The 15702-nt window shown below is 43.1% G+C and overlaps 1 pseudogene; it reads right to left on the bottom strand.

Moving 5' to 3' along the window:
• Window positions 1–14513, bottom strand: part of LOC109462644 — a 29231-nt pseudogene extending 14718 nt beyond the window's left edge.
• Window positions 14514–15702: the final 1189 nt, after the last annotated feature.

Below are 15702 nucleotides of genomic sequence, written 5' to 3'. Positions count from 1 at the left end.
TCATCTGTGTTGGTAGTTACATGTTAACGTTAAACTTTTGATCCAACACAATAAATTTCTCTCACCTAGAGCTTTCGACCAGTCACTCTGGTCTCTCAGCAGACTGGCCAAGAGAGACTTGTCACGTGGCTTCTTTCAAGGCTTCAACACTGGGTCAGAGCCTCAGAGGTATCTGGTAGACGATGTCGGCCCCCGTCGCGGTCTTCATATAATCATGTATACTGCTTATTTCCTATATGCACATATCGGGTGGCTCCTCTTATTCTGGCAATTCAAACTGAATGGCCCAAGGGAAACAAGAATTCAGAGACCTCAGAATCACTTTCTTTTAATTACGTTTAATGTATTAAAGTAAGTACTTTTAGTGTACTTTTTAATCTGTCATTGTTGTGAAACACGAAATTCAGCCCATGGTTGCTCTGTGTTTTGACGAATAAACCTTTCATTCGAAGTAGTGGTGACATGTATCAAGAACGATGAGCAATGCAGGCAAATTTATCCCATCCCTGTGGCAGCCAGCTCTCAGCTAAACCAAGGAGGTTGAATCAATACCTCCTCAGGAAACCTCCTTGGCTAAAATGACTGACTTTTGCCACAATTGAATTTAATACAGAATAGAACCTCCTTGCTTTCATCTATGCTCTACTGCTAGATGTTGTTGAGGATTAACGTACTATAATTCACTTTATGTTCACGGTAGCAAAATTTCAGTCTGAGAAAAATGGACACGTTCACGGAACTATATATTCACGGTGATGACAGGTGCAGGAAAAGGAAAGTCCAGGAATTATTTGTTAACTGTAATGATAAGTTCACGGTACAGAAGTGACAGTGGAAACAGCGAACATAACGTACAGTACAGTACAGTAAAGAAATCAGGAATTAAAGTATCCCAGTCTCACTGTTCCACGTTTGTAAAGAGGATTCTCGTTGCTTGGCATTCCGAGAAACTAAGATTTGCTCCCTGTACAAAATTGTCTCACCTCTACAGTTCTTTTTCTTTATCATCTTGCGGTAATAAGCTATACTTTACTAACAGGAGACCAATTAGTCGGTACTTGAGGGAACCGCTGCCAGCTTGTCAATGTCAGTCGAGTGCTGTTTCGGTCGCGGATGTGTCAGAAAGATTGGCAGGACGTTCTTTTATGTTCCACCATGAAAGAAGGAAGCCGAGGAAAAAAACAAGTCATTAGCTTTAGTCTTTAGAAACCTTCTCAGGAAATGACATTCGAGGATCGCTTTTGATAAATGCCAAGTGGTAACTGTTGATGACATTGAGGCACGTTCTTTGTACAGAACGTAATGAGGAAGAATAAATTCAAGTTTGCGTTTTACAAATTATTCGGCAAAGCGCCAACACAAATATTCCTGGGATATTTTGTAGATGATCTTGATCTATAGATACTAGTAGATGGGTGGATGGATGGATGGATGGATGGATGAAAGGATGGATGGATGGATGGATGGATGGATAGATCCTGGCAACCAGGCTAACTAATAATACGTATCGTGATTAAAAGCTTGTCGCGTTTCTGTGTAGGTCTCAGGACTTAAATTCAAATGCATTTGAAGTCTGTCTCAAGCGTTAATAACATGTGAGGCAACAGGGGGACAATACTCATTTTTACCTGAGCTAAGTGAGGAAAGTCGTGTAAAGTGTCTTTCCCAAGGGCACAAGATCGGTGGCATGTCAGGACTCGAACCCGGGACCTATAGGTTCTGAGTCGCGCACTCTGCCGCTACGCCACACGAACCCACATTAAACTCTGGTACTTGAAGGCATGACTATTTCTTGTTCATTTCTGAGCTGGTATTATATTGCACATTTCCACATTTGGCGCCATCATGTTGCTGTATGCCGATATCACCACTCTAGCGGTGACGTCACATTGCATTAAGACCGGCGGCATCCATAGTCTCATAGGGCGAACGTCTGTTGATTATAGACCTGATACTAAGTACTAGAGTATAATTTAATATACTAGTACTTAGTATTAGGTCCCCAACTGTAAAGTTGTCTGTCTAAAGTGCTTAATGTAAAGTTGTCTGTCTTGAGCACTAATTGTAAAGTTGTGTGAGAGGTAAGTGCCCGGCGACACTGAAGGTTCAGTGAATAGTTTCATCAGGTTGGTAAGTCACTGAGTAAAGAGACTCTTTTTACACAACCAAGTGTTTTATTTAGCAGACGTTTCGGTGACCGTCTGTCACCTTCCTCAGGGAAACATTCCACTGAACATACAGTTCCCTGTAATCACGTCTATGTAAATATTGTACGCTTGGGAATGCATCTATAGCAGTGACACCTGTGCTGCAGTGCAATGTGAACCGGTCAGAATTGCCCTGAGGAAACTATAGTTGATGAAGACCGACAGATTCGATCGAAAATTCCAGCGAGTCAAATTCGTTTGAGTTGGAGAATAGTTTACTTCTCAAAATGCAATTTACCAACTTTCATGCCGACAATGAGTATGTGTAGGTCCAAAATCCCATATATACATGTATGTATGAAACGACCGAAAATCATAAAACTACAAGAGCTACACCAAAAAAGCAGTTACTCGAGCAACTGGATATGCTTTTGGAAACGGCCAGACGTTTCAGCTAGTATCCACTAGCTTTCGTCAGTCACTTTTTGGTGTATCGTATTGCCTGGATGTCTAACCTTCATCGACGTTTCAAGAGCTACACTTGCAAAAACCGTCTCTCTGTTTCTTGAGTCTTTGAACATTGGTTGCCGAGACGCAGATCTAGTATCACAGGCAGAAGTACCAGAAATGGTCAAAAACTTGATCTTCCAAAGGCTAAAACACAGAGATACAGAAACTCACCAATACCCTACCTGACTCGATTGTTGAACCAGCATGACTTTTAATCTGTAATTTATTTTTAATGCATTGTCAATGAGCGAATTTTCTCTTACTGTCACGACCAATTCTTTGTATATATGACGCTCCTCTTTTATTGATTATTGTACTACATTTTAATCATACATTGATTTGTGCTATTGAACTACCTTTTAACCCTATATCGCCAACCATTATATTGTACCTTTATGTAATATTGATCTTAATTCAGTGTACTCCACTGCGACATCAATAAAGCCAATCTGAATCTGAGACGTTCTTACAGGAAGCGATCTTGCAGCGATCAATGTCTGAGATAGACGGTTAATCGAACCGCATATCCACTTTCCAAGGAACTTGAAAAGCTTTCCTTACTTTTCATTATAAAGTTTTCCGGCAAATTGCGTCTTGTTCATGACAACCGGAATCTCTTGCACTGGAAAATCGTTGCAGTTGGAGGTCATTGCAGGATAACTTCTAAAGGTTAGATCGTATTTTGAGGTGAGTTCAGGACAGCTTGTTTTAGAACTTCGCATCTTTGTAAGGGCAGCCAGGAACAACTTCAATCGGCACACCACAAATTGGAAGCAATAGCTGAGTCGACTGCACGTCTCCAAGAATTACTAAGCCGAAGATCTTAAGTTTAAGAAGAAAATACAGTAATTTCTGTTGTATACCTGTTTTTTTATAATGTCTGAAAATGAATGTAGACGAAATACAATTTTCGTCGCAGCTGGGTAGCTGAGAGTTGGACTATTTTGATCTTTGGAAACCGAAATCGAAAATGGAAAATGGCGGTGCTGGTTTTCTGCCTATAAATTATACTCACTACTGCATTAGTGTCCATAGAAAACATTCAGAGACTCGAATGCAAACTACATTTCCTGCGCGAAGGCTTTTAGTGCCGTTCATTTTCACCTAATGACAAGGCGGAAAGATGACATATACCTCTCGCTAACGTGCTTCTAATTTTCTCAGCCCCTACAGCGGCCAGTCCGCCCTAGCCTCTACCAGGCTTCTGGAGGCCGCCGTGGCCTCTACCAGGCTTCGGGAGGCGGCTGGAAATTGAAAATTGGCCAAGGTGCGGCAAACTGTACTTTCTATCGGACCAACTGCACTGGCATTGTTATAATCTCTCTATTTGGCCAATTTACACTCTTTTCAACCAGCCGCCTCCCGAAGCCTGGTAAAGGCTAGGCCTGCCCGGCATGTACAGTTGCTGCCCCCACCAGGCTTTCCTACGGGGTACAGACCGTATAAAACTCGGGGAAAAGGCCTTCGGGCATGATTTTGCAAATAATCAATCAATCAATCTATCTCTCTTTGTTCCCCACTGATGAAGGCCTTTTCATTACTGTTATTGCTTAGTTTCTTTCATGTCCGAATAATGATAACCATCAGCGTTCACCTCTGGCTTGTGGTGTACTTCTTTGACTGGAACAGCTCAATATACCCTGGCCTGAAGGTTCTACTCCGACTTGGGCAATAAATGAACATTTCTTCTGTGCCTCAGCGAATTAGTAACATTGTTTTATTGCAATTTCGTGCCCGAGGGCTAATTGCAGGAACAGGAGAAACATATGGTATAAAAACAGACAATTAGTACACATAGAACTACTGATAACTACTAAGAAACTACTAGTAAAAACTACTGGGTTTGGCTTCTTTTTTGAAGACAGAGGAAGACAAAGGATCCCACTTGTTCTATAATTTGTGGGTTTTCGGATGTTAAGAGGAGAGTAGTTTTCTTTTGTATATGTGTGAAAGTTTGGGTAGAATTTGGAGGCTACTTCAAAGAGTTCTCCAACCTTTATTGCACGGCTCAAGGTGACCCATGCGCCATAGAATGCCAGAGAAGGTCAGAATATGCCAGTGTCAGAGAACTTTACAATGCCGGTGTCACTGACGACAGGTAGTGGATGCTACATGAAACGTCTGACCGTTTCAAAAATCATATCCAGTTTGCTTGAGTAACTGTTTTTTTGTTGGTGTATCTTATTACCTGGATGTCTAACCTTCTCTGAGGTAGATGTCAGAATACGTTCGCGGACTTTGCACGTTTCCGTAAGGCACGTGTTGGAGTCAGTAGAATATCACACTCTACCCGTGTGTCTTGAGCACTTAGGAAATGCCAAAATAACACACGTACAGCCGCCGCCTGCTCTGAAAAGCCACGACTTGGTGGTAAACGTCAAGTGCAATGGGCTTATTCTCTCCCACAATTGCGGGAGATTGGCGACTCTTGTTGTATCTGTTACACGTCAAAGTGTGACGCTAAAGAACGTTGCAACGTAAGTAAGGCCACACCGACTTAATCTTATGGATGACATCATTTTTGCCTGTTCTCAAAAACAAGAGATATCACGTCCTCCGACGTTCTGGCCTGGCTCTAGGCCTGGGTAGTAAGTCCATGGTAGTTAGTGACAGTACGGAACCGGTGGTAACTCCGGTAGCCTGGGTGCCATCCGATTTGCAACGGCAACCCCGAAAAAATCGGACGGCACCCAGGCTATAGCTTAGGAGGATGGCACCCAGGCTACCGAAGCTCCACGACTCAAGAACTCAGCACATACGTACAGCGCCGATTCATAAATTCCGCAAAAAGCCAGCATGTGTCTGCTTGTCTTATACGTCGCTATGTACTGCCGCAAATTCACAGTACCAGCTCCTGTGGTTTAGCAGCATTTTTATTTTTGGCTGGATTTTTTATTCGCCCGCGCGCACTAGTTTAGGGGTCTTCAGAGGATGTCATCCTTAAAATTATGTCGGTGTGGCCTAACTGAAAGTTTAAGCTACAACCGTGGGCTGAGGTGTGCGTCACGTTCCCAAAGCTTAACTCTCATGAGTTTCATGTTACCACGAGTATCCAAGACACGTGTTAGCATTGTCGCACATGATAAATAACATGCCATTTAGTTTGACACTACAGGACGTGGGTTGGAAATAAACCATTACGACATGATCGTTGCGGATGCGCTACGCAGTTTCACGAGCTCGATCTTCCCACCATAAAAGGTTGAGGAAGGCGACGGTACAATGTAGCAAAAACACTGTCTGACGCCGTCGGAGATGTGGCGACATGTGCAGCTGTTTTGTTACATCCTGGTGTTACAAACAGACTATTAGATAAGCGCTGCTGATACGTAGCATCCACGTCAGTGCTCTAAGGACATAATAGTCGGCAGAATGTCGTTTGTGGGGAATGCAAAATGTCGTCTTGACTTGATCCCTTTCGGTGGCAAGACATTATCCATTAGCCAGAGGAGTTTGCACGGCCGTTAAAAAATAATGTTCTATTACGAATTACGTTGATTTTTGGGGAGGCTGCCTACGGATTACGAAGACTAAAAAGGCCTGATTACGCCTTCGAAAAAGGGCATGCAAGCCCCCAATGATGGACACTCTTCTGGCCAATGGATACTGCCTTGCCACCGTATGATCTGCTTGTAGATTAGTCTGAACACAGGAAATGTGACGAAAGATGTCGGGAAGCTCCCGTTAGCACCCTTCAACCGCCGGAAGAGCTTACGATGTATGGGCTATTGGAGCGAAGATGGCCGTCAGAGATGTCGTTTGGGACGCAAACGTGGGCAGTTGGAAACACCAGTTGGATTCAGTAGAATATCACACTCTACCCGTGTGTCTTGAGCACTTAGGAAATGCCAAAATAACACACAAGCGTCGCCAGCTCAGAAAATCCACCGCTTGGTGGTAAAAGTCAAGTACAATGGGATTATTCTTTCCCACAATTGCCGGAGATGGGCGACTCTTATTGTCATATCTGATAAGCGTCAAAGTGCGACGTTAACTTAAAGAACGTTGCAACGTGATGTGAGTAAATGAAAGTTTAAGCTACATTCCGTGGGCTGAGGTCTGGGGAAGAGCTTACGATGTATGGGCTGTTAGAGCGAAGATGGGCGTCAGAGAGGCAGTTAGCGACGCAAATGTGGGCAGTTGGAAACAAACAGTTGGAAGGGGGCCTGCATGTACTTTTTCGTAAGGCATAAACAGGCCTTTTTAGTCTTCGTAATCCGTAGGCAGCCTCCCAAAAAATCAACGTAATTCGTAATAGAACATTAACTGTAAAGCGTAAAGTCGTAATCAGCTCTGCGGCTTTAACGTAATTCGTAATTGGCGGCGAAAAGTTTGCGTAATTTGTAATCACTACCCCCCATGCAGACCCTCTTGGAAAAGGGTTTCCTGTTTGTGAGGTCAGGGTAGTGAGATGTGCCTTCAGGTGCAAGGGTGAGGTTAAAGGCCGTGACAAAAGTCACAAAGCGAAAGGTTGAAGACCGCATAAAAAGTTGCGCAAGACAATGAAAACGTAATCTGTACGTACACACTACAACACGCCCACTGGTCTGTGCCCTTTGAGGCATCAAAACATGAAATTGTCCGATACTTGTGATGGGGACAAAGAGCCTTTGGCCAGCACCGAGGCAGTAGCACAGCCGTGGGGTCACGTGAACTTAGTGACTGGCCATTTGATCCTGATGAAGGTTGGAATAAAATTTGACTTATGTTTGACATTTTAGGCCTTGTTTTCGGACTTTTATTTTGTACCTGTGTCTTTTTTCTCTCCAGCCAAACTTCCCTGCCAATGATATTGTGTTGCCAACATTTGAATTTGATACTGTCTTGCAGCCACCAACAGATAGATCTGCTTGGAGATTACTCCGCTACCCTCTGCCGCTGTAGCTACTCTCCAAGCAGAGGTGAGAGGGAGAGAACGTAGGATATTCCGACATGGCTAGCTAAGGGAGGCACTCCAAGCAGAGGTGAGAGGGAGAGAACGTAGGATATTCCGACATGGCTAGCTAAGGGAGGCACATTTCCCTCTCAAATGTGCCTCCCTTAGCTAGCCATGTCGGAATATCCTACGTTCTCTCCCTCTCACCTCTGCTTGGAGAGTAGCTGTAGCCATTAGCAGTCATTACACAAGAGAAAAGAAACCTACATCTCCACTGTAGGTCGGAAGTGATCCCCTTCATTAGGGGATGAGCAGGAGAAATGATGAGTCCCTTAGTGATTGGCGATCGTGAAAACGGCGATTACCTCGTGTAAGGTCGCTCATTTAATTAGACGGTGGCAAACTCGCTGTGGGCATTAAAATTTAGTCTCCACCAGACTCCTTTGCAGGCTGAATGAATAGTAGAAATCGGCCTAAAAGAATGTAGATGGCCGGGGAAGGTAGCCGGCCATAGAGCAAACTAAGGCCACACCAAGTAAATTTTATGGATGACGTCCGCGCGCGCATTGATTTTGGCCTCATCCTAGAAAAAAAAAACAAGAAATTTCGCTTCCTGTAACTATGACCAAAGAGTCACAACAGTGCCGTAAATCGTCAGATTGACGTGAAACCCGTAACGCGAAGGAAGTGTCTATTGACAGGACCATCCTGTCAATAACAGAAAATTTTTCACTGTCCACTGTTCCACCTGAATCCTGATTTATTGCTGTTTTGATGATGAATAAAAGACTTCTTGCTTGTTACACTGTGTCACCTCATTCAATTTGTGTCCTAACATTTGTCGTCTCTTAGTATATTTCTAATCTAGGCATCTTGTTTTTTAGGGCCCTTCTTGTTTTTTTTTCGCCCTCTCGCATTAGATTTAGGGTCTCCAAAGGACGTCATCCATAAAATTTACTTGGTGTGGCCTAATAAAAATTCGGGATACCAAGGAGATTCTGATTCAACTAGTCTTCAAGCAGAATTTTTGGAGGCTGCAAGACAGTATGAAATTAGCAAACCGAATGGGCTGACCTAAAAAAAATACCATTGCATTAAAGAAAGCTCGACAAAATCGCGCTTAAACATACCAAAAATAAGCCACTGTCTAAATATCTCCCTGGAGAGTACAATTGAATGGCCCAAGAGATACATCGTACTTTTATGTATCTAACTGAAGGAAGTGCATTCATAGAAGATCAATGATTTCTGATAATACTTCGTAATCGGTTACCCAACGATTTCCGTTTTGAGGAAACGAGGATTAAGTCAACAATACTTTGCGTATATCCTCCACGCCGCTAGGTCTGCTGCAGCGACGGCCGGTCGCCTCGAACAATCGGCCGTCTGAAGTGTAAACGGCGCTATCACAAAGTGCAAACTGAATATCTTCCGTCCGTGAATAGTTTCATCAGGTTGGTAAGACACTGAGTAAAGAGACTCTTTTTACACAACCAAGTCTTTAATTCAGCCGACGTTTCGGAATGTATCTGTAGCAGCGACACCTGTGCTGCAGTACAATGTGAACCAGTCAGCATTGCCCTGAGGAAGGTGACAGACGGTCACCGAAACGTCGGCTGAATAAAAGACTTGGTTGTGTAAAAAGAGTCTCTTTGCTCACTGAATATCTTCCTCCTCCACAAAAAATAGCACTATCTTCTTATCCGGCAGGACTCGAAATACTTTTTTTAGGTACGTGCGAAATTGGCAAAATCAGCAAACAGTCTGAAAGCTTCTTTGCCTGCAACGCGCACCCCTTATGCTACATGTATAGGTGCAAAATTGCACATTCAATATATTTTAAGTGCACGTGGGTATTTCTACCCCCGTTATCGCACAGTTTATAGTCCTGTGCTGCCTCGCCACGAGCGCGGGGGCGCCGTAAAAGTTGAACATGGCTCCCTACAAATGCCGTCGACATTTTTGTGATCTCCTATCTAGGCCATCCGCGCGCGCATTGATTTTCTCGTAAGAGTTAAGCTTTGGGAACGTGACGCAGACCTCAGCCCACGGTTGTAGCTTAAACTTTCAGTTAGGCCACACCGACTTAATTTCAAGGATGACATCCGCGCGAGCATTGATTTTCGCCTGTTCTCAAAAAAAAAAAGATCACGTCCTCCGAGGCTCTCGCCTGGCTTTAGGCCTGGGTAGTCCATGGTAGCCGGAGCCGGTGGTAACTCTGAAGGATGACACCCAGGCCTCCAAAGCTCCACGACTCAAGACCTCAGTACATACGTACGGTGCCGATTCATAAATTCCGCAAAAAGCCAGCATGTGCCGGCTTGTCGTATACGTCGCAAATTCACAATACCAGCTTTGTATTCCTGTGGTTTAGTAGCATTTTTATTTTTGGCTAGATTTTTTTATTCGCCCGCGCGCACTACATGTTGTAGTTTGGGGGTCTTCAGAGGATGTCATCCATAAAATTAAGCCGGTGTGGCCCTACTACATCTTTCTGATCTCCTATCTACTACGGCATGACAGGTCGAGAAATGGGGGTGTAAACGAGCGACTTCCGCAGCGCCGATAAACATATCAAAGGAAGTAGAGAACATCAGGGATTATTTATATAGACCGCCCGGGACTTAAGGATGAAGGTCCGCGTTTTGAAAGGCGTTTTTCTGTGCAGGTTATTGTTTGATCTACGTGCTTCTGAAACGTTATAACTCTTCAGGGGTGGTAACGTGTCAGTGTTTGCAGGTTTAATGGCGGACCCGAAGTCGTTTGATCTCGCTGCAACTAGAGGACGTGTGGCGTTCCAAAACGTGATTTGTACACGTGGATTTGGAATACCACTTATCATGTATGGATTCTTCAGTTATTTCGTTTACAGACAGATGGACAGACACACACACACACACACACACACACACACACACACACACACACACACACACACACACGAACGCCTCAGAAAACATAACCTTCTTGGCGAAGGTAAATATTGGTGTTAGAGAGGATCACGTTCTGGATTACAGATACATTGCATTTGGTAGTATAACAATACTCTCCAAGCAGAGGTTTGGGTTTTGGGTTATTTTTGGCGTGTTTTTAAGCTTTTTTTTATCGGGATTTCTTTTTTGCACTGGAATTTTTTTCACCCCCCCCCCCAAAAAAAAACTCTTGAGCTGTAGGCATTTCTAATACAAAACCATCCAAAGGGGGGCCGCAGAGATAGTAATGATATTCCACCCTGACAAGTTATTAGTTGAAAGTTTATTGCAAATCCATGCCCGAGGGCTAATTGCAAGATCATGATAGAATAATAAACAGTAAAAATTATAATAAATTATGCTACCAATGCTACTTTTGATATGTCATTGTTGGGTTTGATTTCTTTTCTGTGTGCAGTGGAGTATCAAAATGCCCGACATTTTGCAAGATGTATGAATTGGAAGGTGTTAATAGAAATGCAGTTTAATAAGCGTACATTAGTGGCGGCACCACACGTGTACACGGCACTACGCTTGACAGCTCTCTGACGTCAAAAGTCTGTAATAGTGGTCATCCGTTTCGCCTTAGTGTATAATCAATCAATCAAAAGTCGTCATTGGCGCATCAGTTACGTAACAAAAAAACAAAGTGTACGTTACGTAAAAGTCAGAAATTGTGGCCATCAGTACTAGTGCAACTTCACGTGTCACCTGCAATCATTTTTTATTGCAACATTTAGTGACAACACGTGGAGACTTCACACTCACAAAGCCTCCACCAGGTCTTCGTTTCCTACCCCTTGTCCTGCTAGCATTCCCGACACAATATTTTTCAATAATTTCATGTCTTAATTAGATCATAGACCCCCAAATTTTTTGTGCCCTGCAGTGGCATAGTTACTTCCGCATTCGTTGCGTTTCGCTGCGGTGTGATGCGTTGCACGAGAAATACCCCCAAATCGTACCTATACAGGGTGTTATATAGATGGTACTGTATGTGCCGCGCGACATATGTTGCGCACAGCAGGACAAGGGCTACGAATCATAGAAATCGGGTAAAAAATTGGAAATAACTTGCCAGGAGAGTCAGTCCGCGCGGGCAAATGAGCTACACGGTGTCTAAACTCCCCCGGCCAATTATTGCCCTTATTTGGCTAAACAGTTACGTAACAAAAACAAAGAGTACGTTACGTAAATATCATCAGTGCAACTTCACGTGTCACAAATAATCACTTTTCTCATTGCGACAATTAGTGACAGGCAACACACATATGGTCACTTATGTACATGCTGGATCCTTTGGTGGTGTTTTCACATTTACATACTGTTTGTGCTGCATTCAGTATTGGCCTGAGACTGGCCCTGCCCTGTCTGATTATGTCCACTGGTCATTACAGTAGTGGTTTTGTACAGAGAATTAAGCTGAGAGACAGTCGGCCCTGTGCCGTAAGATAGATTTCTAGCATCCAAGGTTTCAGTGATGGCCTGAGACTGACCCTGCCCTGTCTGATCATAACCACTGGTCATTACAGTAGCTGTGGTGTTTGTGTTGGATTCGGTGATGGCCTGAGACTGACCCTGCCCTGTCTGATCATGTCCACTGGTCATTACAGTAGCTGTGTTGTTTGTGTTGGATTCAGTGATGGCCTGAGACTGGCCCTGTCCTGTCTGAACACGGAGGTTGTCAATATCCTCATACTGGTGATCATGACCACTGGTCATTTCAGTAGCTGTGGTGTTTCTGTTGGATTCAGTGATGACCTGGGAATGACCCTGCCCTATCTGATCATGACCACTGATCATTACAGTACATGTAGCTGTGGAGTTGGTCTGAGACTGAAACCTGCCCTGTCTGATCATGTCCACTGGTCATTACAGTAGCTGTGTTGTTTGTGTTGGATTCAGTGATGGCCTGAGACTGGCCCTGTCCTGTCTGATCATGTCCACTGGTCATTACAGTAGCTGTGTTGTTTGTGTTGGATTCAGTATTGGCCTGAGACTGGCCCTGTCCTGTCTGATCATCACCACTGGTCATTACAGTAGCTGTGGTGTTCGTGTTGGATTCAGTAATGGCCCGAGACTGACCCTGCCCTGTCTGATCATGGCCACTGCTCACTACAGCAGCTGTGGTGTTGGTCTGAGACTGACCCTGCCCTGTCTGCTTTTTACAATGTCTGATTGTTGGGTTATTTGGTAGTGTTTCGTTCCCTGCGAACATGGCATTTGGTTTTAAGGCAGCAAGCATGTCAGAGAGATTTGCAGCTTGCAGAGACTGAATGTTAACCTGAGCCTGGCCCTGCCCTGTTTTATACTGGTTGTCATGACTACTTGTCGACACAGAAATTACTGCGTTTGTGTTGCCACCAACAACATTTGGATTCAGTCCTAAAGGAGGATTCCTGGTCCTCTTCTTGTACCACACTGTAAGAACGATGGTGCCCATCAGGACAATGCCAGCTACTGAACCACAGACTGAGCCAATGAGAACAGGTAGGGGGGAACGTGGGAGTAGTTTCTGGTTGTCTGAGTGATTGCAGGGGGTGGAGTTAGTGTTGCTCTTGGTTTGCTTGCTTTGCTTGCAGGGTGTGCTGTTGAGTCAGCATCGCGTGTAAAGAACCAGTGATAGCGAGAGGTGACTGTGTCATTGTAACAACTTTTAGCAATTTGTAATGGGTTAACATGGGGCTGTGTGGCAGACGTCAATCCTACAGGATGTGATGATGGGCCAGTATTGCTTTCTGTGTTGCCAACTGCAGACGAGGTTCGGACAGTTGTTGGCAAAACGGTTAGCTCTTTACAAATATCTTTAGGATCAATATCTGTAAGCCTTTTATTGTAATGTTTTGGGGGTCCTTTACATATTAAATTTTTGAACTTATTTGAAGGAATTTTCGTGATGTTAAATTTGAAAGGTACAATCTTACAGTCACAGTAAATAGGGTTATGAGCGAGGTTTATGGTACGAATAGATGGCAACAAGCCAAAAGCTGCAGGGAGAATGGCAGACAACTGGTTACTCGAGAGGACCAAAGTTTCGAGCTGTGGCAGATTTTCAAATGCATTAGACTGGATGGTATCTATCTGATTGCGGAACAGAGTCAAGTGTTGTAATTGGGATACATTTGCAAATGTACCTGTCGTAATGTTTGTTATCTTGTTTTTGTACAGGCACAACTCTTTTAGTCCGGGTAGATTTAGAAACGGAATTGTTGCTAACTTGTTGTTGGACAGGGACAACTTTGCCAGTCGTGGTAGATTTGCAAATGTGACGTTTCGTATTTTGTTGTTGTGCAAGTGCAACTTCTCTAGTAGGGGTAAATTACGGAATGTATCAAGCTGAATCCTTCTTATCTGGTTGTTAAACAGGTACAACTCTTTTAGTCCGGGTAGATCTTGAATTGCCCCTGCTTTAATCATTGTTATCTTGTTATGGTTCAGATCTAACCTTTCTAGCGTGGGAAGCTTTTGAAAAGAATCTTTCTGAATGGTTGTTATCTGGTTGTTTGCCAGTTTTAAGTATCGTAGCTCGGGTAGATTTTGAAATGTTTTTGCTTTAATAATTGTTATGTTGTTGCCCGTCAGGTCCAACTTTTGTAGATTGGGTAGATTTTGAAACGTACCAACCTGAATCATTGTTATCTGGTTGTATGACAGGATTAGCGACCGTAGTTTGGGCAGAGTTGTGAATGTACCGGTATCAATCATTTTTATCTTGTTATCATGAAGGTGCAAACACGACAAATTCCTATACCTATTAATAGCCGGGTTTACAGATGCAATATGATTACTAGCCAACTCCAAGCTTTCGATGGATGATGGGAGGTCTGGAGGGATGCTGGTGAGGCCCTTTCCCCTGCACATGCATGATGACGGCGCACATCTGCTGTATAGCATGTTGGGCTTCTTCAGGCAGTGTGATGGTTCACAGCTGTAGTCAGCTTCTGGCATGTTTGGCTCCTTCAGGATGATAAGAAGGAAGATCAGCACGTGTCGCAGCTTTCTTTCCATGGTGCTCTGCCACCTAGAAAGATCAGGAAGTACCTTTCTAAGGCCTCTTTCGCAGTAGGGTAAAATTCTAAAATTCTAAAATTCTAAAATTCTAAAATTCTAAAATTCTAAAATTCTAAAATTCTAAAATTCTAAAATTCTAAAATTCTAAAATTCTAAAATTCTAAAATTCTAAAATTCTAAAATTCTAAAATTCTAAAATTCTAAAATTCTAAAATTCTAAAATTCTAAAATTCTAAAATTCTAAAATTCTAAATCGATCCGGACAATTTAACCCTAGTGGGAATGGGGCCTAAGACAGCCCCAACTTTATGTTAATTTGAATCTCAAATTAAAAGATAAGCTTGACATGAAACAAAAAACGTTGTGAGGAGACCCACCTTTTTTTACAAAGGAGAGAAAATGTAGTCGGAATCAAATAGTCCTTCCAGGATTTGTTTTTGCTTTTACCTCCTGCGAAATTGACTTGAAATGAAAACAAAGAAAGGTGCATTGTTGTGCACAATTACACCTACATGTATGCCCGCCTCTCTAGTGCACCTTACTATATTTGCCGCGTCGAAGTGAGTTACCTTGAGGTGCTTAACTATAAAAAATCCCCATACGGTGAAAACTGTGTTCTGCCACTTTAACTACATGTCCCCAACGGAGCCCCTTTTTGCAATTGTGTCCGAAGCATTTTATGGACCTGTTAATTGTCTGAGACTTGATGCTTGAATATCCATGTTGTGTACTTTTTCTTATGACCCTGTTTGCACCCATAGGCAAGGAATGAGCAGAAGAGAGAATTGAATACCTCTATTTAAAGTAATCTTTTGTCAATTATCTGTTATTCTGTCATACCATTAAAACAGGTAGTATAGAATTGTTTTTCTTAGACTCTCTTGTTAGTCATGTGCACTCTTATGAATAATGTAATTGTACAAAATCTCAATAGCACAAATGATACTGTTTTCAGAACTAACATAATCTTCAAGCAGATATTGAGATGAAAGATTGTTAACGTTTTTTTTTAACGGCCGGGCGTCTCTGACAGCTATGTACCATGATTGCTGAAAGTCTGAAACGGCATCTTAACATCTGCTTGGAGAATAAACTCCTAATTGCATGTCTTTGTGCGTATGCCTGGGACAAAGTTTCAAAAGGGTCTTCACTGCAAATTTAGCCATTTACATCCATCAACCAACAA

This window comes from Branchiostoma belcheri, unplaced genomic scaffold (assembly GCF_001625305.1).
Source record: "Branchiostoma belcheri isolate BF01 breed outbred unplaced genomic scaffold, Haploidv18h27 scaffold12, whole genome shotgun sequence".
NCBI lineage: Eukaryota > Metazoa > Chordata > Leptocardii > Amphioxiformes > Branchiostomatidae > Branchiostoma > Branchiostoma belcheri.
Note: the sequence above shows the minus strand (reverse complement) of the source record. Positions and strands in the feature narration are given on the sequence as shown.